The sequence below is a fragment of the Chlamydotis macqueenii genome, chromosome 9, assembly GCF_036417535.1.
Source record: "Chlamydotis macqueenii isolate bChlMac1 chromosome 9, bChlMac1.mat, whole genome shotgun sequence".
In the NCBI taxonomy this organism is placed as follows: Eukaryota; Metazoa; Chordata; class Aves; order Otidiformes; family Otididae; genus Chlamydotis; species Chlamydotis macqueenii.
In genome coordinates, this window is record NC_141564.1 from 7072351 (window position 1) to 7093809 (window position 21459).

Below are 21459 nucleotides of genomic sequence, written 5' to 3' on the forward strand. Positions count from 1 at the left end.
AATCTGTGCACCTACAGTACTTTCAGACCTGCCCAGAAGAGGCGGATAGCTGACTTGTATGGCCACCGCCCAGTGGCAATTAGAAGCTATTGCAATTGCGTGACATTTTTAGCTGGGTAACTGTTTTCCAGTTTTGTATATAAACAGATGGATAGTTATTTACTGTCTTCTTAATACTTTGTTTGAGTTTTTTGATGGTTTTGAATTGTGTTGTCTGGGTATTTTAAAAATGTAATACAAATTTTAAAGGAAGCAAAACTTACTGGCATGCAAGTAAGAGCACGCAATGGAGATGTGTGCAGGGTCATGGTAATTCAGGATACATTTTAATAGCTTGTCTATTGTTCAGCAGTTCAAATGAGTCTGTAATTAAAAAATACCCCTAAGAGTTGGTATCTGGATTGAAAAGTACATTTTAGGCAGTTTTGATTGCCCTCAATAAGACTGGTAAATACTATAAAAATATTCACGAGCATTTCTCATTTTTGGCTTCTTGCATTTCTAATTGCTGGCTTCTTCCATTCCTACCCTCTTCTTCACCATTCAGAAGCTCTTGTCATGCTTCTTATTTTTTCCACAAGATCAAAATGTCATCTATGTAGGCCTTATCACTCTCTCCATCATCAAAGGTCTTCAAAAGTGTATTTTTCAATCAAACACTTTGGGTGACAAACACAGTTCAAAGGGTGGTATGCAGATGAAAAAATGTGCAAATGTGTTCTGATTTTCTGTGGGCATCTGCCAGAACCCTGCTGACACATCAGCCATATGAAAATATCTCAGAATGCTATTTTCCCTCTTTCCCTTTCTCAATAGTGGACACATTCCCTTTTTATATGAGCTTAATTCCTTGAGGATTTCTGTATGGGACACATGCTTTTCTGTAAGGACAAGTCCATCAAAGGTATCCTTACCAGGTACACAAAAGCCTCTGAGAAAAACAGTCCATGTGGACTCCAGCTGTAGCACAGATCTAATGCAAATTCAGACATGAAAGATTTATTATTCAGTAGAACCATTTCTTTTTGATTGTTTTACGGGCATCAGAAGTACTACAAAATTAAAGACAGACATGAAATTAAACAGAATTTGGAATGTATGTAAATATCAAGGTCTCATAAATAATCTCAGCTCTACTCTGTTATTACACAGATAAATATAAACCTGTGAGGTAGAATCCTTAATCTACTGGTTTGATTTCCGTTCCACTAAAAGGAGTCAGATTTTAAGCCACTGTGTCCTACTGATAAATGTGGGCAGCTTTTGTAGACTCTGTATATATATATTTGCCCAAGGTTGGAGCAAATAATAAGGAAATTTGTATTTCCTGTGTTTCCATGAGTAAGAGCTGACAACAAGGACCGCTGCATTGTGGCATTTAGTGGGGCTTTACAAATGCTCGTTACTGTTGTGACTTATTTTAAGGATGCATATCATCAGCTACAGTTTTGTTGAATACTGTTGAAAGCACTGTAATAATCTCTTTTAGTTTCAAAAGCAGAGGAGAGAGACTTCCCAGACCTATAGGCCATTAGCAGTTGTTCTGGCAGAGTGAACACCTGCTCTGTTTTTATAGCGCAGTAAGTCGTTGTGAGCCTCCACAAATACAGCTGACAAATTCTTTTGTTAGAATTTAACAATAAAAATTCTACAAAGAATTAATTAGAATCCCTCCCCAACTTCAAGATAAGTAAACGGCTACAGATAAATGTTTAACATCATTCAAACTGATATCAGTAGAATATTTTACAATTCCCATAGAGTGTTATGGAATACTACATTGAATTTTGCATTCAATTTCTGCAATTCTACTTGCAGAATCAAGAGTAAGAATAATAGCACTTAGAAAAGGAAGACAATTTGTAATCCCTGTCACTGACCTGTTGCGTTTTATTTGATGCCAATGTTTTGCAGAAGACAGAGAAGTAGTTATTTCAGTGTTGTGAAGAAGGAAATAAGATATTTATTCATTTCTGCACCCTTTTTCTTTCGTTCATTACTGAAGTGAAAGAGTATATTTGACCTTATTTATTATTAAGGTAATCAATTCCTGATTCTATTTATTTCTCCAGACACTACAACAAAGAGTGACTTAAATCAAACAGCAACAAGTTAGGAGCTTTACAGAGTCTTTTGCAGACAGATACTAGCTTGTGTTGCTCATGTTCCAACCTATCGGAAACTGGGTAACAGTACTAGTGCAGAAATCACCAAAAAGTATTTGCTTCACTTCAAAAGTCTGTCTGCCAAAATTAGGAATATTTCCTAGAATCTGGAAGGAAGAAAAGGAAAATGTGAATATTTTCCTGGTATTCCTACGCTTTAAGCATTTTCAAATGTATCTGATGCATCATCTGATGATGGTAATTCTTGTAAACAGTACATTCATTTTTGCACAATATAATTGTTAACTTTGGTGTACCTGCAAGGATTTTTCTGTTGCTATTTTTTCTTTCTCTTAAAAATTATGTCCTGTGTGAGTGAGGGCTATATTCTGGAATTCATTGGTATATACAGTTGTCTTGTATGCAGGATAAATGTAGGAAAAACACATTTCTTTATGGAATAGACCACCGAAACACTAAGTGCCACCACCCAAAATACAGACTGCATGCAAGAGCGCTCAGCAGTCCAAGCTGTGTGGGTGAAGGGATTTCGCTGACTGCTGCATACAAGTGCAGCAGTATGCAGGCTGATACAGTTTGATAGCATCATGTGCGTCTGTCCAGGACAGTTACAAGACCAGAGGATTTGACAGAGGAGACAGAGAAAGCTAAAGTGGCAGTAAAGAGTAGCTTTAGGATCATGGCCAGAATGAACTTGTCTGGCCAACTGCTAACTGGAAGAGACTAGATACTATGAGTAAAGAAACTGTCTTTGTTTAATTCCTCCTGTGCCCAAGGAAATTGACCTTTGTATATTCTTAGGAAAAGAAAAGGGCTGCATCAAAGTAATGCTCTACTTCATTCTCAGTTTCTCCTAATGGAAAACAACTTACAAGATTCCAACACAGACCACTTACTCAGGTCAAAACCAAAATTGATTTATAATTGTACATGAAGTGGTGTTCTAGGGATGTAAGGTGGATGGGGTGGAAATGGGAAAAAGACTTAAGTTTGCAAGGGATGTGATTTGCAAGATTCGGGGAAATGGCTTTGTTAAAAACATGCACTGCATCCTTACTCTACAAAGCCCTTAAATACCTGTTTAATGTTAACCATATGTACAGGTCTCACAGAGGAGTCCTTCTCCCTTTTTGTTTCTGCTTTCACTTCTTGTCCCCAGTCTACACTGAACCCAAGCAAAGGCAGTTGGAGATCAAGTGTCATTCAGCCCTGGAGCAGTAGACTGGTGCATGCTCAGTCAATTGGTGATGACACACATGCAGCCAGTCAGCGTGTTGAAGTTCTCAGGGACTAAATTGTGCTTTATGCAGATAGAAACATTAGCAAATTCAAGCTATGAATTTTAGGAAGGCAAAATTATGTAAATGAGAGATGAATTTTTTCAGAGGATTAAAACTTGCCCAAATTTGGGTTAATTCTTAGTTGGACAGCAAAAAGCTGTGTCTGTGACAGCAAGGCATCATCCATATGCTCTACAGCCCAGTTCCAGGGCTTGCTGAAAAAGCGCTAAGAATCTTCTCTATGAAGGCAAAATGTTTTCTTCCATAGCCACATTCTTGGCTACAACTGAAAAAAATTACCTGAAACTTCAAATTATCAGCACAAAAGAAATCTCTGGAATGTAAATTGGGCTGAATGGCATTCAACCTGAGTGGCCTCAACTTGGCAAAGTTATAAGAAGCTGAAGATCTATAATGGATGTGCTGTTGCCAGACAATGTTCACTGTAAATATATGTGTCTGTGCGTGTATGCCTGTACACAGACACCCCATACACTTACACACATACATATTACAGCGCTACTGCATCACTGAAGATGATGAAGGAGAAACATCCTCCCAGCAATTATATATAATGGCAGTAAAATTGTAAGAAGACAGAATTGGACATTTCAAGGATGTTAAAATTGTGTCAAAAAATGTTCAAGGTGGCTGTGAAGTTAAATGGGTAGTTGCTATTTACAAATTTGATGATTACATGCTGTTACCATGGAAACTTGGGATGGAAAATAAAAAGCCAGTTTAGCTTCATCTTGAAACTGTCCTGATTGGGAGGAAAACAATATCTGACATTCCTCCAGTAGGAGTCTAATTGTACCTCTTAAAAAACATACAGTATGTTTCTCCATATTTTTAGTTACTATGCAAAGTATCAAAACTGCAACCAAATGAAGGTAAGGCTAGGATAATAGATACATATGTTGTTGAGAATCACAGCACAGTATGATTTATTATTTTTCCTATGCTGTTTACTGAAATAGTAACTGTTAAACATTTTCTCTTCTAAGTCTGCTTCAAATGATTTTGTGTCACATCTAAGTACATGGCCTGGTAATTCTCCCCACATGTATTTTTTCCTTATATGTGTTTCTGCTTTGACAATATAATGAGTGAAGCATGCTTCAAGGATGTGACTCATCTCCATCAAAACAAGCTTCTTGAGAACGACAAAAGAGGCAGGGAGATGACCACTGGCCCTGGAATTTTTTAGGACAATTCTAAATGTTAATCAGTTGGCAGCATAAACTGAACAAGTTACTTCTAAACAAAAGATGTAACTGGTGAGATTGCAGCAAGCACTAAAGCTGGAAATCAGAAGACAACACAGATGGTACCATCTGTCTGTCTTCTGGGAATCATTCTGGTGCTGAAAAAACCCCTCTGAAACAGATGCTCAGAGCCATGGAAGTGTTTGCTAACAGACACACATGCTACACCTGTTGGTGTTGTGTTGGATCCCCAGTGTTTGTCAGGTATCCATACATAAATGGAGCCGGCATATTCAATGCGACAAGTCTAGACAGTCAGTGAGTGAAAGGTCTTGTTACCATAGGTTGGAAGTTCCATTAAAAATGTGATTAAAATCCTGATTCCAGCCTGAGTTTGAATGCAGTAAAAATTGCACCTGTTTGAAATCTATCCCTGTGCCCACCTCAGGGGGCGAAAGCTGATGACCAGATCCACTTGTCCCACAAAGTCTTTCATTCAAAGAAGGACAGGAGGCCAAGAGCTGCAGCCATGTGGATGTACACTGAAACTTTAAGATGAGTCTTTAAATTTCTTTGATATTACTTTTTCGTGTTTTATACAATAACTTTGTTCCTTTTGCTATATACACCAGCTTATGAGCCAGTAGTTCATTTCATGTGGACACACAGAGTCCAATTTACATCAGCTGCAATTCTTACCTATTTCATTGGAAAGAAGTGTTGTTATTGCTATATGGAAAGAAATACCATTCTCAAAACTCCTGAACTTGTTATTTTTCTTCTTTTGGGGGGCAAACTCCTTTCCAAAAGCTGTGCTATTTGACAGATGAATGCCCTTTGACTTTATCAGTTTTCACAGTGTTTTTAAAGTTATTCCAAATTATTAAAATTAACAACAGTGAGACACTGCACTGAGACATTTTCAAATGGTAATGATTCTACACTTCTCCTCTGATAGATACCTGTCTCAGTTAAATACACATTTGAAGCACTTTAAAGCAGAAACATCCACTAAGATTAATAAACTCAGCTTGACAGTTCCTAGTCCAAGTGCTTATAATGGCAGAGACAAAAGTCTTGAGTACTTATTGTAGAAAAGCAAGTGATAATTACCCGCCAGACATTTCCATGGCATTTTAAAGAAAAAGTGAATATTTAGTGCTCTTTGCACCTCCTCTGTGACAGTGCTCACCAGTGATTTCCATTTGCCTATCAATATATTCTGCTTGGAAAGTTCAAGTAATCCAGCCAAATGCTGGCACTTAAGTGACAATAACAAGACCCTACAGAGAACTGGTTTCTTCAAGAACTACTGCCAGAACTTTATTAGAATTAGGAGAACTTGATATTCACTAAAAATGATAAAATAGTTCTTCCTTGTGTTCATTCTCTATCAAGCCTGGACCTAAAACTTTCCTTAGTCCCTTATACTGCCAGGCCTTGTGGCACGCATGGACAAGCCTCTGTTCCTGTAACACCAATCCGAATAGCAAGAGTCAATTATTTAACTGTTAATTAGACATTAGCCACAAGGCTGACCACAGCCAGGAAGATGTGAATAAGCACAGGGAAATGGAGCTTAGCTGTGTCTAGTTTGGACAATGTTGGACACATTTCACTTTTCATTGCAAAGCCTGACCCACCAAACTGGTGACCCCCTCTAATTTTTAATTATCAATCTCATGCTATCTGATCTAGACACAACCTTTAACAGGTAAGCACATTCCCCCCTACCACATTCTGCATTGCTTTCTTCTTACTGTTGAGTAATATCCAGGGAAGTACTATATACTGAAACTCCATTCCATAGGGATATTTTTCATTATTCTGATGCTGCAAATTGTGAAATCCTATTGTGGCTAACTCCTTCACTTTACATTACACATTACACTACACATTACTCCTTCATATTACAGAAATATTTGTTCAGGTCCAGAAAACATTTTTATGAAGAAGTTAGGCTACGGTTAGTGAAATAGCTCATGTTTCATAGCCCTCTACCACAGGAAAATACAGTTGTCAGTTATGTCTTCATTTGCAGTAGGCTGTTTTGCATTGTGGCTCTGTTTAGTGAATAAGCAAAGAGTAACACTTCACTGAGACTGACCCATAAGACATTAAACAAAAATACTGTATTGCTTATCTTGATATAAGCAGTGTTTTCAACTGCATTCTCTGATGCTTGACGTTAAACTACCACATACAATTAAGACTATTTCAAATCTTCATAGTGCCTTGGATTTTACTTTTCAATTTCTGAATTTGCTAGCAGATGTGTTAAAAATCTCAAACAGAAACTCTTCCTACAGCTAAAGAAGTGCCTAGAATACAATTCATTCTACCAAGTAAAACATGTCACATTTTCAAGATAAGAACAGAACATCACTGCTTTTCTAGAGGCTTCATGTGAATAACTAATGTGTAAAGTCTGCAACGAGTAACAAGAAGGCTTATATATGAACCAAAATTCTGAATGCTTTTTAAAACTCTCGAGTATGTAATGCTGTTATCATTATTTTCTTTTTTTTTTTTTCCCAAGCTAGGTACATGCTGCTGTTTTTAGCAAATTTCTGCAAGAAGATGTAATCCTTCATGCTTGTTTGCAGATGTTGGGTGCTCTCATAGTTTGCACAGCTTAACACAGAGTGCATTTATTAGCAAGTGCTGCTTTCTGTGGGGACCTTGACTTTTAATTCTTCCTGACTTTCTGATGCTAGCTTCTTTCTCTGAAGTATCTGGATTTTGTAACTGGTCTTGGCATGAAAGTAGCACCTGACTTCCGTAAATTGAATTCTGGACTAGCTGACTCTTTTTTTGCTGCATCTTAATTGCTTTGCTGGTGGATTAATGGCTTGTGTTCAACCCTGCCTTTCTCCAATAAAATTTTACTTTTCAGCATAGGTAGTTTATGGAATTTAACAGCTGATCTCTTATGACAAAGTCAGCTTTCTAAAATTATAAGGTTGAATGCTGAACTTTAGAGGAACTTACTTCACTTTCTTTTTCTACTATCAGTTTAAGAAGGTATCATCTAGTCACAAAAAAAAAAAGTTACAAATATCAACTTCATCACACACCGGTAAAACTTAAATTTCTTTTGATAGGCAGAAACATCATGCAAATAAAGACTATTCTGTAGCATCAGATATTGATGGAATTGTGGCTCACAATCATCATTAAATTTCTGTAAACCGTTTCCTAAGAAATTGAAGGCAATAAATCCAATGAAAATAAGTAATGCATAGGAATGCAGACAATATGCTATTCACAGCTTTCTGTATTGCTTTGCCCTTCAGAGTCCTGCATTTGGGCACAGGGACAATGCTTGTTGTGGAATCTGTGTTATTTGATGTTTTTAATTACAATATAAAGTCTTCTAAACTAGGTTATGTCTGGCATTCTTTCTAACATCCTTCTTCCATCATGTAACACATAGCTTAGAGGAAACATAGGACAAACCTACGAAACCGCTTTGTTAAATTTCAGTTCTGTTCAAAAAGGAAAAAAAAAAGATCAAATTAATAATTCTGAATATCATGAGCTCACTGCATTTCTCCAAGTATCCAGAAAATTCCAGATACACCCTATCTAAACAACCTCTTGGTACATGACCTTGTGGTACAAGTCTGATCAGTTCCATGGAATTTCCCCTGCGCTTTCCTCCCAGTTCAGCTGGCTGACCTCAGAGACAAATTTTTTCTCTGCTGATGCAGAAGCTTTCACAGCAAAGATTAAGAACAAAACAAAACCCTCAAAAGTGAGATCCTCATGACAGACATAGTAGCTACAGCCACACTGTTCTTGGTTCATGCTTGAATTCAACTCCTGTTCGTGGAGCCACATGACCACAGCCAGCTGCACTCCCACCACCCGTGCCCGCATCTGCATGCCCTGAGAGCCAGCTGGCTCTCTCCATACCCCAGCCAGGGTACAAACTGGTGTAGACTCCAAGGATGAATACGGAATGCAAACTACCCTGATGTTACAGACACAAGGCACCTTGCTGGGCTTTGATGAGCCAGAGCCTAAAGCGGGTACAGGTTTTAAAGTGAACCAAAAGTATGGAAACAAAATAATTAGTCGTCCCCTGAAGCAATTACTTTAAAACAAGTCCAAAGCAAATACGGACAAGCTACTGATAAGCACATATCAGTAGACTGCATATTCTCTGAGGGTTTTATTTCCACAAGTTTTCTATTTGGATAGGCAGTCAGGCATTTTTGAAGTATTGCTGGCCCGTAACAACTGTAATATAGTAACAGCTCCTAGAATGAGAATCTTCTCTGTCCAAGTGAGTCATGATGGGCTTTGTTACACTGGATCTATTCTTCCTGTGAAACTGAGTTTTTAAAGAAATCAGTAAAGTCTTCTCAGCTGTAATAAGCATCTTCTATATATATGCTGCTTTCATAGCACTTATGCATGTGACAAGAGTGCTGGAAGATGTAAATCAAAAGAGTATTCTCCTCAGCTGTCCCATCCGCTTGAAAGCTCTGTTTATTCCCTGGTAAACGGAGTGTGCTCAGGGTATCACTGACATGAAAATAATTAGGCTACTGTCTCCATCCCTTCAGTGTGTACCTCACTCCTTGCCAGTTCTCTCAGCTGAGGCTGGCAGAGATTATTCTAGCAGTGAAGATTTTTTTCTTTAGCTTCATGGTATAAAAAGTGACACCAGGAACCAGATACCCTCTTCCCTAGCTGGCAGTCTTTTGACACAAGTACAAAACGAGAGTCCTGTCTCAACTTGGCATCATTTTTGTCTCCATTTTGTGTGAAAGCAAAGGGCTCGCAGAAGGTCAAGGAAAGTTTTGATGAGGGCAAGTGCATGGAGGTAAATGGGAAAAAATCCATTTGCAAAACCTGACGTCCTTGTTGTTTTTCTGTTATGGTTGTACTGGATGTGGAAATGATGTTTTATTACCACACATCCTCCATGAATGCAGTATAAAAGAAAACTGACAAGTTCCTAAGTAAATTGTTGAGAATGCTTTTTACTATTTCATGAGGAAAGGGCATTGCTGTAGGTCATCTATTTTACAGCTCTTTCTGTCATCATCTGCTCCTGAATTCAAAGCACAAAGGCCGGGGGTGAGAGCATTAATGACACACTGAGGTGAGAGCACTAATGACATGCAGAGGTTCACGGGATAAAAACAAAATGGAAGCATGCAAGTCAATTAGCAGCACAACTTGGCAATGACAGCAGCCAGCCCTCAAAGACAGAGGTCTCAAAGAATGATTATTACTATGCACAAATACTAGGGAATTCAACTCAGCAAAAGGAAAGCATACTAGATTCTGGCAAAGAAAGAGAACTTGCTGTCATCACCTGCTTATGTGCATGTTAAGGGTAATATAAATATTAATGCCTTTCAGGATTTTTTTAACACACCTATGCTTTTTAATGGGACAAACACTATTTAGGTATGGGGCGGAGCTCAGTACTATTCTAAGGCAATACAATACTAATGAGAGTACTGTACATAGTTCTAAGCCCTTCCCTCTTCCCCAAGGAATGAGCTAACAGGTCTTTATGCAAGCTTTGGAGAAATTACTACCCCTATGAGGTGCAGCCGCCTCAGGTGAGCAATAGTGAGTGTCAGAGACACTATTTAAGTTGAAGCAGATGTTCTCTTTGAGTCAAAGTGAATGCATGTGTTTTGTACTTAGTGGTAAGCCCTTCTTACATCTAAATTAGGTGAAGGACCACTCTAGAGTTTCTGTTTATTTGATGGAGAGATAATGGCACCCTTAAAGAGCAACTGAAATCAAGATGGGTGGAAGCACTCCCTGGAGAGGCTTTTCTGTCCTATGGAGATTACAGAGGGAATCTAAACCAACTACACCACTGTCTCAGTGCCTAAATGAAGTGTCTGAAGTTTGATGGGATAAATTGGTACCATAGATGTATTTGAAAAATGCCTCATAAAATTAAGAAGTAAGATGATGCTTGTCCTTATATTATTTATAAAATTGATTTCTAAGTGCTTCTTTAGGCACCTAATAAATTGGCAAATCTGTACTTCTAGCTATACAAATGGGGGCAGCCTGAGGAAGCTTCCAGGTAATCCTATTACATATTATAACTTGGCTGGCTTCATTTAAGCTCTGTCAGCAGTGGAATTATAATATTATAGTGGCTCAGTGGCTGGCAAAGAAAAAGGCACCATGAAGGGACTCAGAAATGAAATGTCTCCAGATCAGCGATTATCTTCAGTGACTCATTGAGTCTGAAGCCAAAAGCACACTCAGTCAATCTGAACTTCCACACGCTGAGTCCACTACATGTTCACCCATGTATGCGGCATGTTTCCCTTCACCTTTACAGCATATCTTCCAGAAAGCTGTCCCACTTTGAATTTAAAACTTTAAAGAATGACCAGTGAGCGTAAGCAGTTAATTTCAGGAATTACTCACTATGCAGCTCCATCAAAAACACCAGTTAAAATACTTTCTCTGCAGTGCAAGAATCTCAACACCAACCTAAGGGCTTTCAGGTTTTGTCATGCCAGGAATTTAATTTAAAAGTAGACTATTATGATTTTAAAGCTTGATCTGGTTAGATACAAACATCTTAAGAGTGCTAGGAAAGTTAGGGCAGATGCATAGATGATATGCTGATGTGTTTGTTGTAAATGCTGTGGAAGGAACCTGAATAAATGAATACTTGAATTTTCTATGTGGACATCCCTTGTTGGCTCCAAGTCTCTGAGGTGGCATCAAATGCCAGTCGACAGGAGCCAATCCTTGCTGAACATGAGGGTTGGGGTTTTGTTTTGTTTTTTTTTTTCTGGACTGGCCTAGTGCTTTGATTCAGCACAGATGCCTATCAATATGAACGGTACACCTTTTATACACTGAATTAGGACTACTAGATCTCAAACTGTGCTAATTCTCAGGGAACGTGAATTCTCTTGATATGCCTTAAACTTTGTAAGTACCTGTTGTGCAAGATTTTTTTTTTTTACTTACATTACAGTAGGGGCTAGCTGAGACCAAAACCAATTATGCAGGGTACCACACGAAACACACCAGGAAGAATTCATGTCCCATAGATCTTAATTTTTTCTGAAGGTTTGTAGCTTTTTCAGAGTTGAGCTGCACTTGAACAAAGAATGTTTGAAATATTAACTTAACTCATGTCTTTGGCTGAAACGATTTCTTTGAAGACATGGATGTTGGCCAACTGTTATTGCAGAGTTGGAAACCAGACAGTGCCCCTTGAAATACAAACACAGCTGGCAATAAAACTACAGTGAACCACAATCCCAGAAATCACTCTATCTGTTTTTCTTGCTTGAATGGTTTTGGAAAACAGCCTTCTGCTTTGGAGCCAACTTATCAACCTGTTCAAAATAAGTAAACAGCACCTTATCTGGTGAGTTGGTGTCAGAGATGGGTTGTGTTACCCCTTTTTGTACCATGTCATTTAAATTATAAGTTATTGGAGGAAGGGCTGCCTCTCTTGTTTGCATACATAGAGAGGGGAGAGATGCCCAAGCCTCTGTAATTACTGTGATACAAACAATAACACAACTTTCCATTTCTAGTTGTTGTTAGATCATGGGTCAAGTCATGTAAAGAGCTTTTAGTGTGCGCTCGGAAGCCTTTTTTATATAGATGATGTTTTCAGCAATTGATCCACACGCTGTAAAAATCAGTTGCATATTGGCTCCATGCCTGGAGCTTGATTGTTCCCATCACTGGTGAATGCTTTCTGCAAGGTACATAGAAATTGTCCAGTAATTGTCTCAAGCTTTTGTATATGCAAAGAATGTACAATATGGAGAGCATTCTCCTCTCTAGATTTACCAACTACTGCACAAATAGGCATTGTCTGTAGTATTTTCACTACATTCTGCTTAAGGGCTGTCTCATCCAGTGCTGGCCCAACACATTAACATAGGGGAAATACCTTCAGTGCTTCAAATAGAAATCTTTACCATTTTCATTTTGATGGCATTTTATAGCAACCTGCAAACACTTCCAGACCTAAAACAGTAAGGAAATAAAAGGAGGTAACATTTCTGCTCTGACTCAAATTCAATATGATTATCTTTAGCAAAGTTTAGGCTGCCAGACCATGTAGCACTGTTGTGCTATCATGTTAGTGGCGAAGGAGAGAAGGGTTGTTTCACAGTTTAACCTAGGCATATACTCCCATCCTTTGCATCTTTTCCAGAAGAGGGAAACCTAGGTGCAGGTTGGAAAGGAACTACTCTACATGCCAGTCAGATTCATTGGGATTCATATGGATCAGACTCCTATGGAACATTTCAGCTTGATATGCAATCTATAGTTTTGCTTAGACAAAGTAGATTTTCCTGCATATTTTCTCAGGTGCCCACCTTTTTCTACTAACTCTGCAAGCTGAATGCTGATGCTAGGTGCTGAAATCTCTGCTCTTCCTCTTGCAGCCCTCAGGCCTAAAATGTTTCTGCTTCAGTGTCCATGTATGTGCAAGATAAATATCCAGTCCCAGAACTGACAGTGGAGATTTGAAAAGAACGAGAATTAAGTGAGAATGGAGACCTAAATACAGAGGGATAGATGAAGAGAGACACTTCGGAGGCACAATTCCATGCTGGCCTGTTCTTTGTTCTGGTGGGAGATAATTTGCTTCTGGCTTGTCTTGGCAACAACAAATGGCACCATGCTGTGTGGCAGCCCTAGTACTGCAGCACAGTCAGAAGATCTCAGTGGGAATATATAGCTTGGCAGAAATTATTCTTAGCAAAGAATTCAGAGTACCTGGGTTTATGTATGTAGAATGTGCTGGCCCTCTTTCAGGACTGTTTCTGAAAAGTAGCTGTCAGATTTTCTGTTCTCACTCAGAGAAAACCAGAACACCTCAAGACTCTATAGCAGAGCTCAGATGTAGAAATAAAAAACTGTCACTCAAGAAGCTGTACTTTTTGCCAGAGCTCCTGCTACTTAATCAAAAGGCATGCAGAGGCTTCTGGGAGATGCAGATATTGGAGTCTGTTCCTATAAAAAGCAGAAGTCAAACACAAAAACGTTCTACACATTTCAGTGTAGCTAGTACACAGCATGGTAACTCCCAGTGGAGAGTTATCCTGCAGTTCGTGACAAGGTGTTTTAATGTCTGACTGCTGAAAGAGAAGGGAAAAATATGGGGCCTAATGCAACACCTTCTGAAGATATGATGATTTCCACTGATTGCACTGTGTGGCAGGCTGAGTTTAAGAGGGCAGGCTCAATATGCATTTGAAGACAACACAGAGCAAGGTCTTCAGAGCAAGATGAGGGAATTGACTTTTAACTTACCAGTTCCCATGAGCTTCAAGAATGAAAACAGATGCCCCCTCATCAACAGTTCTTCCAAAGTCAACTCCTGCCCAAGTCCAAATCTTCACTTACAAGCAGCATCTAAGTAAAGCTTTCTTACTTAGGTTCAAATATAATGATAGACTAGAATATAGATCAGGAGCTCCTATGGTGGTGGCGACTGGGCTATAGCAGTCTGAGGGAATGCAAATATATGGTGGCTTGGTAATGGGAGGTGCAGCTCTGTTTCACCACATTGGCACAGATTTTCTAAGTCACTGTGTCTAAGTCTTACTGTCCCTAAGTATTACTGTCCCTGTGCTTTAGTCCTTTCAATGAAAGTGGAGTGCAACTACTCTTTATTTCTCTCCCTCTTCCCTTGCCATGTTTTTCTTTTGGCTATGAGTGTAAATCCTCTCCTTTGTGCATGTACCACTGTCTTTAAATGCTATTAGAATAGTACAGCCAACGTAAAGTAAAGATGAGAGTCAGAGCCTAGATAAGTCAGAGGAAACACTCCCACTGATGCTAGCTGGCAGTCAGGCCCAAACACAGTTATTAGTGGAAAACAGAGATGTGTGTACAAGTTTTTTTTCCCTCTTCCACTTCAGAATGGCTGCAATGAGACAGGAATTTTTCTGCAAAGTTGCAAAGGACCTAGACCATCCCTGATAATCCTGTGCTTTTCAAAACTGCCTACAAATAAAAGCAAAATACAAAACTCTATTGCCAAACAGGCCACATCGCTAGCAGTGAAATGGCTTTCTAGTGGCGTGACCTGCAGGGATGTCTGATAAGCACGTGGTGTTTCTCCTGCCAGTTTGTTTTTAATCAGATCTGAACAACAGAAGCTGACAATGAATCCCAGAGTCTCACCCAGAAAGTTCCTCAGCTTTTGGCTGGACTTTTTGTTTGTCTGTTATTCTCAGTGTACCCTGCAATCTGCTGCCTGGAGAGCTACACGGGCCTCGCACTAGGAAGCTGCAGACAGCATCTTATTTGCACACCACTCTCCATACAGTTTCCTCTGGAGTAAGTGTCTGAAGACATAATTTCATTACAGAAGCATCCTGAGGTGTTTGGAGTGCTCCAGAAACCACAGGCCAGAAGCAGGCACATGAGAGGAAGCATGGTTTCAGTTACAGGTCAAGAAGGAGCATTGTCCATCTCTGCCACAGCCTTCTAGTGCACTTGGGCAAGTCTCTCAGTCTTGCTATCAGTATGCTAGAGCTAATCAGGCATTGCTCTGCTTAAAGGCAAGTTCCATTTTCAAAAGCAATTTAGGCTTTTCTCAACTTTGAAGCCTTAGCTCACAGATTTTCCTAAGACAGATGTCTAAATTCTTGAATTGTTCTGAAAATGTTTATCTGTTCTGTCAACACTGCAGATTGTTGCTCACGTCACCTTTAGCAAAATCCAGCTCTCAAGGCTAAGAAGAGATGAGTGGTGCAGCCTTTCCTGTGTGTCTGCAATCACAATATACCTCCATGATGCCTGGGAGCTTGGTTGCTAGCACATGCAAGAGTCTGCAGTGCTGGACTCTTACTACTAGCTACATCCAGCTGGAGGAGAATGCTTCTGCAGTCTGCAAGCAAACTTCGTCTTCCAGATATGTGATACAGATATGCTGTGTTTTACAATGACATGTTATGTTTTGCTGTATGGATACTTAATGTTTTGCAAATTTGAGTGGAACAAAACCCAAAGCATTTTAAAAATCTGAGCCCTTCACTTCAGCTCCTCACATGTAAGACAATACTATTGATTAGTAATATTGGGAGATCTGTCTGGATTGTAGTTCTTCAGAGGGAAGGCTGTCCTGCACTGCCTGCATACTGCAGTCCTGATCAGGACCTCCGTATGACACCACAAGAACCCCCTTCAGTTGATAAGTCACTCATTGTCACTCATCTCATGTGACAATGTGACAAAAACTGATCACACAGATTCATTTTTGCAGGTAAAATGTACCAAGGAATTTTAATCCTGGGTGCAGGTCAATTATCCACAGGAAGGTAGGAGCTAAGACCTAAGAGTCTTTTCCACTGGAGAGAAGGGAGTTTTAAGGCAGTCTGGATAAAGATTTTTGTCCAAGTCTATGATTTACCTTTCTGTTTGGGACTACTATATACACCACTAAGACAATACAACCTTCTGGAAAACTAGAAATATGTTCTTTTCCCTCTCCCTCTCATCAGGGAAACTTTATAGGTTATGTACAAACTATTGCAGAGTTGGTTAGTTTCACAAACAATTAATCAAGCTTGCTTTATTTTTGGACCTGTCTTCTGCTCTGCTGTTCTCACCTAATGCCTAAATACTTTCAAGTTGCCCATAACCTTCATATTTAAGCTTTGAAAAACTAATAAATACAGTAATAACCATATAACAAATTTGGAGTCCTAGTTCTTTTAATTCCTTATATTGAGGTATTCTCCAGCAGCAGCTCTCCTGATCTTCGTGTTGCAACCACGGTTGTTTGATCAGTTTATTAATATTTTTCTTTATTTTAATATTTTTTATTTCACTAACTTACAAGCAATGCTGGCTGATTCTTAACATTATTTTTTTAGCCTAGTTGAGCACTGTGTCAGTTGTTGCAGTAGTATTAACAGCATTAATTATAGTACTTAATAATGCTGACAAGTATTTTGTTAAAAATAATTTGTTTATCCTTAATGAAAATTTGTATTCTGCTTGGTTTAGAGTCAAATTCTATTTTATGAACCAAGTAGGAAATTTGAGATTTAAATTTCAGCAGCATATAAAGACTCTATGAAGACTCTCAAATGACTGTGAAAATTCAAATGCTTACATTGGTGGCAGTAAAAATGTAGCAGGTATTGAAGTCACGTTTGCATGGGTTTCTAGCGTACCCTGGAGTTTCTGGCAGACTGAAGATCCAGTGTTTCCTAGATCGGTGCCTCTGTTGTGCACCCTCAGATGCCACCCAGGTGGCATAGAACTTCCATGACAACAGCCCTGACTCTGGGTTAACAGCCCTGAGTTTCCAAGGTCAACACAGTAAGGACACGGTCCTAAACAGCTACTAAACCAAATCTTGATGTTCTGTGCCTATGGAGGTAATTCATTCAGGAAACACCATGACAGTTTCTCATTGAATTTTGAAATGAATTTTAATGAATGAAATTGAATTTTAAAACCTAATCTGAAAACTAAAGTTTTATACACAGACAGCCAATGCTTTGAACACTTGCCAAAAAAGCAGCTGTCCCCTAGTGACTGCTCACCAAGGACAGAATCTGCTGAGGCTCCCAAATCCTCAAGAGGAGTATTTTTCATTCCAAAAGAAAACTGCTCCCTTCCCCAGTTAAAGATTGTTTTACCTTTCACCTCTAACCGAATTCTTCTAAGTTTCTGAAAATACTTTTTCAGCAATAAAAGATAAACAGTTTTAGCCTCAGAGAAACGACTCCTACATGAACAGAATTTGATCTACCCAAATCTTATTTACTGGTTGTTTCTGAAATCTGCAGTTCTATTCACAGATAGATGACCTCTCTTTATCCCTCTTGTTCTGCCTTCACTACTTCAAGATGTCTCAAAGCATGCATCACACTACATCTTATCACAGGCTTTCTATGTAATTTCTAGTTAGAATTGCTTTTGTGTTCAAGAAGAGAGGAGTAAGGTAGGAAGAATTCTAGGAGCTTGCTGACGAATTAAGTGAAATTGTAACTATGATGAATACTATTTCTATATTGTCCAGTCTTAAAACAGAAAGAGATTGGCTGAAGCCCAGCAATTAATGATTTTTTTTTTAAATTCTTTTTACTGTGATGTTAGGAGTCATACTCCCTCCTGTGTTACCAGGATGAGCCTGGGTAAAGTTCTAATAGGAAGTTCCATGATCCAGGGGAAATATTACATCTCCCTAAGAGGTTTTCCTCATTTTAAACTGTAACTCTCTCATATATTTTGGGTTAGAAATGGAAAACACAATTTGAATTGTGAAGATAATTAACTAGTGACACAGTGCATTCTCTGTCAGTTCAGATCCTGCAGTGTGTGGGCAGCACTGACCCAAATACAGTTTAGAGCTGTCATGCAAGAATTACTGAGATGCAGTTTCTAGCCGTTTTGTATGAGAGCTCACAGACTAGCTGGCCTTGAATACTTGTGTGACTGCTTGAACAAAGTAGCTGTCATTCTCTGTTGCAGTTCCATGGCATGAGATCAGAAAATGTCCTTTTCACAATCATAAATAAGATAGGAAGAAGAAAGTCTAAGTGTCTTAGCGCGATGGGGCTGACAGTGTGCCACGCGCTAACTTGTGCAGAAGGGGAGGCATTTAAAATACTGAGGGGTCATGGGGGAGGCAGACTTTAACCGTACCGGGGTCAGGGTCCCGCACCGCACCTTCCCGATGCTAGGACCCGCACAGGGACAGGCACGTTCCCACCAAACGCCGCGGAGTCCCAAGGCACGCACGGCGCGGCTCGCAAGGCCCCGGCTTGGGCAGCGGAGGGAGCCCGGGCCGTGCGGGGCCGCGGCTGGGGCGGCGCGGCGGGCTGACGTCAGGGCGGGGCTGGCGCTGCCCGCGGGCGGAGCGGGGCCGGCAGCGGAAGCAGGGCCGGCGGCAGCAGGTAGGGACGGCGGCGCTCGCCACCGCCCGGGCACGGCGGCGGGGGGCGGCGGGGGGCGCGCGAAGGCGCGAAGATCAGCGGGGCAGGCCGGGGCCGGTGCGGTCGGCGGGCCCGCGGCTGCCGGTGCCGGATGGGGTTGCCCCGGGGAGCAATGGCGGTGTCCCCTCTGTCGGCCCGGCGGCCGGGTTCGCGGAGGGGCAGGCGGAGCTTTCAGGGCAGGGCCCGCCGCGCCCTGCCCGCTGCCCGGCGAGGAGAGTGCGTGCCACCGCCCGATGGGGGGGGGGCGGGCGGGCGCGGGGAAGCTGCGCTGCCGCTGCGCCTTGGCCGGGCGGAGCTTTGGACGAGCTGCCGGCCGCTGCGGCCGGGCAGGAGGGGAGCGAGCGGGCCCGGGGCCAGCTGGCCCCCGGGAGACCTGTCGGAGGGAGTTGTCCCCACTGGGAGAGGGGATGGTGCCTCTCCAGCCTACCTGTTCCTGAGCTCTGACTCACTGACGGATGGACAGGTTTGGAACTGAGAGCCACATTGCTCAGGCACTGGCTAAAATAAACACAACTTCACGCGAAAAAAAGGCCTAGGAGCTAGCTGCAGAGTCAGAAAGTTCCAAAAATAGAAAACTTAATTTGTTTTAAGAGTGATGGGGGCAAACAGGGTTACATGTGAACACTCCTCTGAGCTGTATAGTTCTCTACCTGGAGCCTTGGGAATAAATAACAGTGAGGTGTCAGTGGGCACAGCTGGTTGCCCGTGACTTGGCTCTGTAGTTAGGCCTGTGTGGCTATGCACCTTCCATCTACATGGGTTGCTAGCTGGACTACATTGATCAAAATTGCTCTAGTAATTACAAACTACAGGCAGAAACACTTGATTTGTTTTGAAGTTTGCTTTTCCTACCAGCCAACTGGGTTTGAGAACAAGAAGTGAACTTGGAATAGAGTGTTGGATATTCCGCATTATATTCTGTGCAAAAGAAAGAAAAACTGCTATTCCAGGGAGCAGGAAGGAACAGCCCCACTCCTTTGCTGCATTTACTTAACTTGTGCTCAGTTTAAGGTGCTGCTACTTTTATATTTCAGTCACCAAGGAACTTCTATTGAGGTTAGTGATAAATTGATTTAGCTTTAAATCCCATTTTCCATGTTGGTTGCACTGAGCTAGTTTAACAAGCAAATAATACTCAGTTGCAACTGACTTGCCAGGCCGTCTTCTGACTCTGCAGATACTCTTTTAAACATAATGTGCGTCGACTGTGAATACTGTATAGGACTTCAAGTAAGTGCTTGTGCTTAAAAAGGACCAGAGAAGAATATCTAATTGTTTTTGCACCTCCTACTTCCGTGCTGGCAGATTGTTCTGTGTGATTCCTTGCTCTCTCTCCAGAGCTGAAGTTTTTGGCACTTAAATTCTGTGTTGGGCAAATGTAGTTGTTGCATCTGAGATTACATGCCAGGTGCTGTACAGCTGATGAAGCCTCTTCTGCTGTTGTCGCCCTAGATAGCTGTGGGACATTCTGTAGTGTGGGACACTGATTGTGAACCATTCTGTAATCACAGGCAAAACTTAATTTTTCAACAGAAGTGTTTTCTTCTTCGTTTTTCCCCTTTCTGTGTTTAAGTTAAATCTAATTATGCTGTTGTGTAACAGAGTAGGTTTAAAGTCAGCAACAAACATTCAGTGGCCTAATCCAGCACTTGCAACAGAACTGAAAGTTCATGCAAGTTGTTTATTGGCTCTTAGACTATTAAAAGGCCTTTGGAAATATACAGTGATTTCACCTTAGTGGGCAAACTGGAAGACATGGAAGCACCGTTGAAGAGACACATTCCTGTGAAAAGGAAGAGTAAGAAGACTATTTCCTTGTGAAGGGGAACCTAGGGGGAGAGGAGCCTATACTGGGGTGGTGGGAGAATGAGGCTCAGGTCCTTTGTACTGCTTTGTTACATTAGAAGAAGAAATTAACCTCTATTTTTGAAGGTCTTCCTCTGTAGAGAGGTGACAACAGCATGCTTAGAACTCAGAGTAGGACTGGGTGACCAGGACTAAAGCAGCATAGGAGTCTGACATTCCCTTTCAATGGGCCATCGGTGAAGTGTTTGTTTTACCAGTGAACTGGTAGAAAAGCCAAGAGTAAGAATTTATCTTGGAGTTTAAACTTTACCTGTAGGTGGTTCTCACCATCACACCCAAGCCTGTGCTGGATGTGGCATTCCTTCAATATGAAATCCTGCTGGCTACAGTCTTGTGTATTACAGTATTTGCCCAGTACTGTGAAGAGGACACAGCTACAAGTAGTATCCAATAGATGGCATAGATACATCTATCAGAAAATAAGTGGATGCTTACTAACTTTATATTTTACTAGAAGACAACAAAACTTTCTTCTCTTCCTCCCTCTCCCCAAGCTTTAAATACATTCCTTGTCTGTGAGGAGTTCCTCTGTCTATCAAATCTACTATGCCACCTTTCCCCATCCTTCTGCTGCTGCTACAAGTAGAATGTTATCTGGTAGGTTTAAGCATCTCTCTCTATTATTGGCTTAGAGGCCCCACAAATAATTTCTAAAAAAGGCAGCCTTCTCAAGGGATCCGTAAAATGCTTCTGTTCTTGCTTTTCTAGTTCAATTGCATCCAGATAGTTGTGTTTTTATTAATCCATTTTAGAACAATAGTCAGAACGCCATTATGCTATAAAATAAAAACTCATCCTCCAATTTATCCTATGCTTGATCTCTTCTCTTTAGCATGCTCATAAACCAGAGTGCAGTAGCCGAGTGCTTAATGTCTTGTGTGATAACTTGAATTTAATGCAGGGTCCTTCCTATGCCATTTCAAGCTTCATTTAAAAGTTGAGGAAAAATGAGAATCTTAATTTATGGGCTTAACTTTTACTAAGTTCTTCTTGGAGGGAGCTAGTGACTATTTGGAAGAAATACAAGTCATAAAAACAGCTT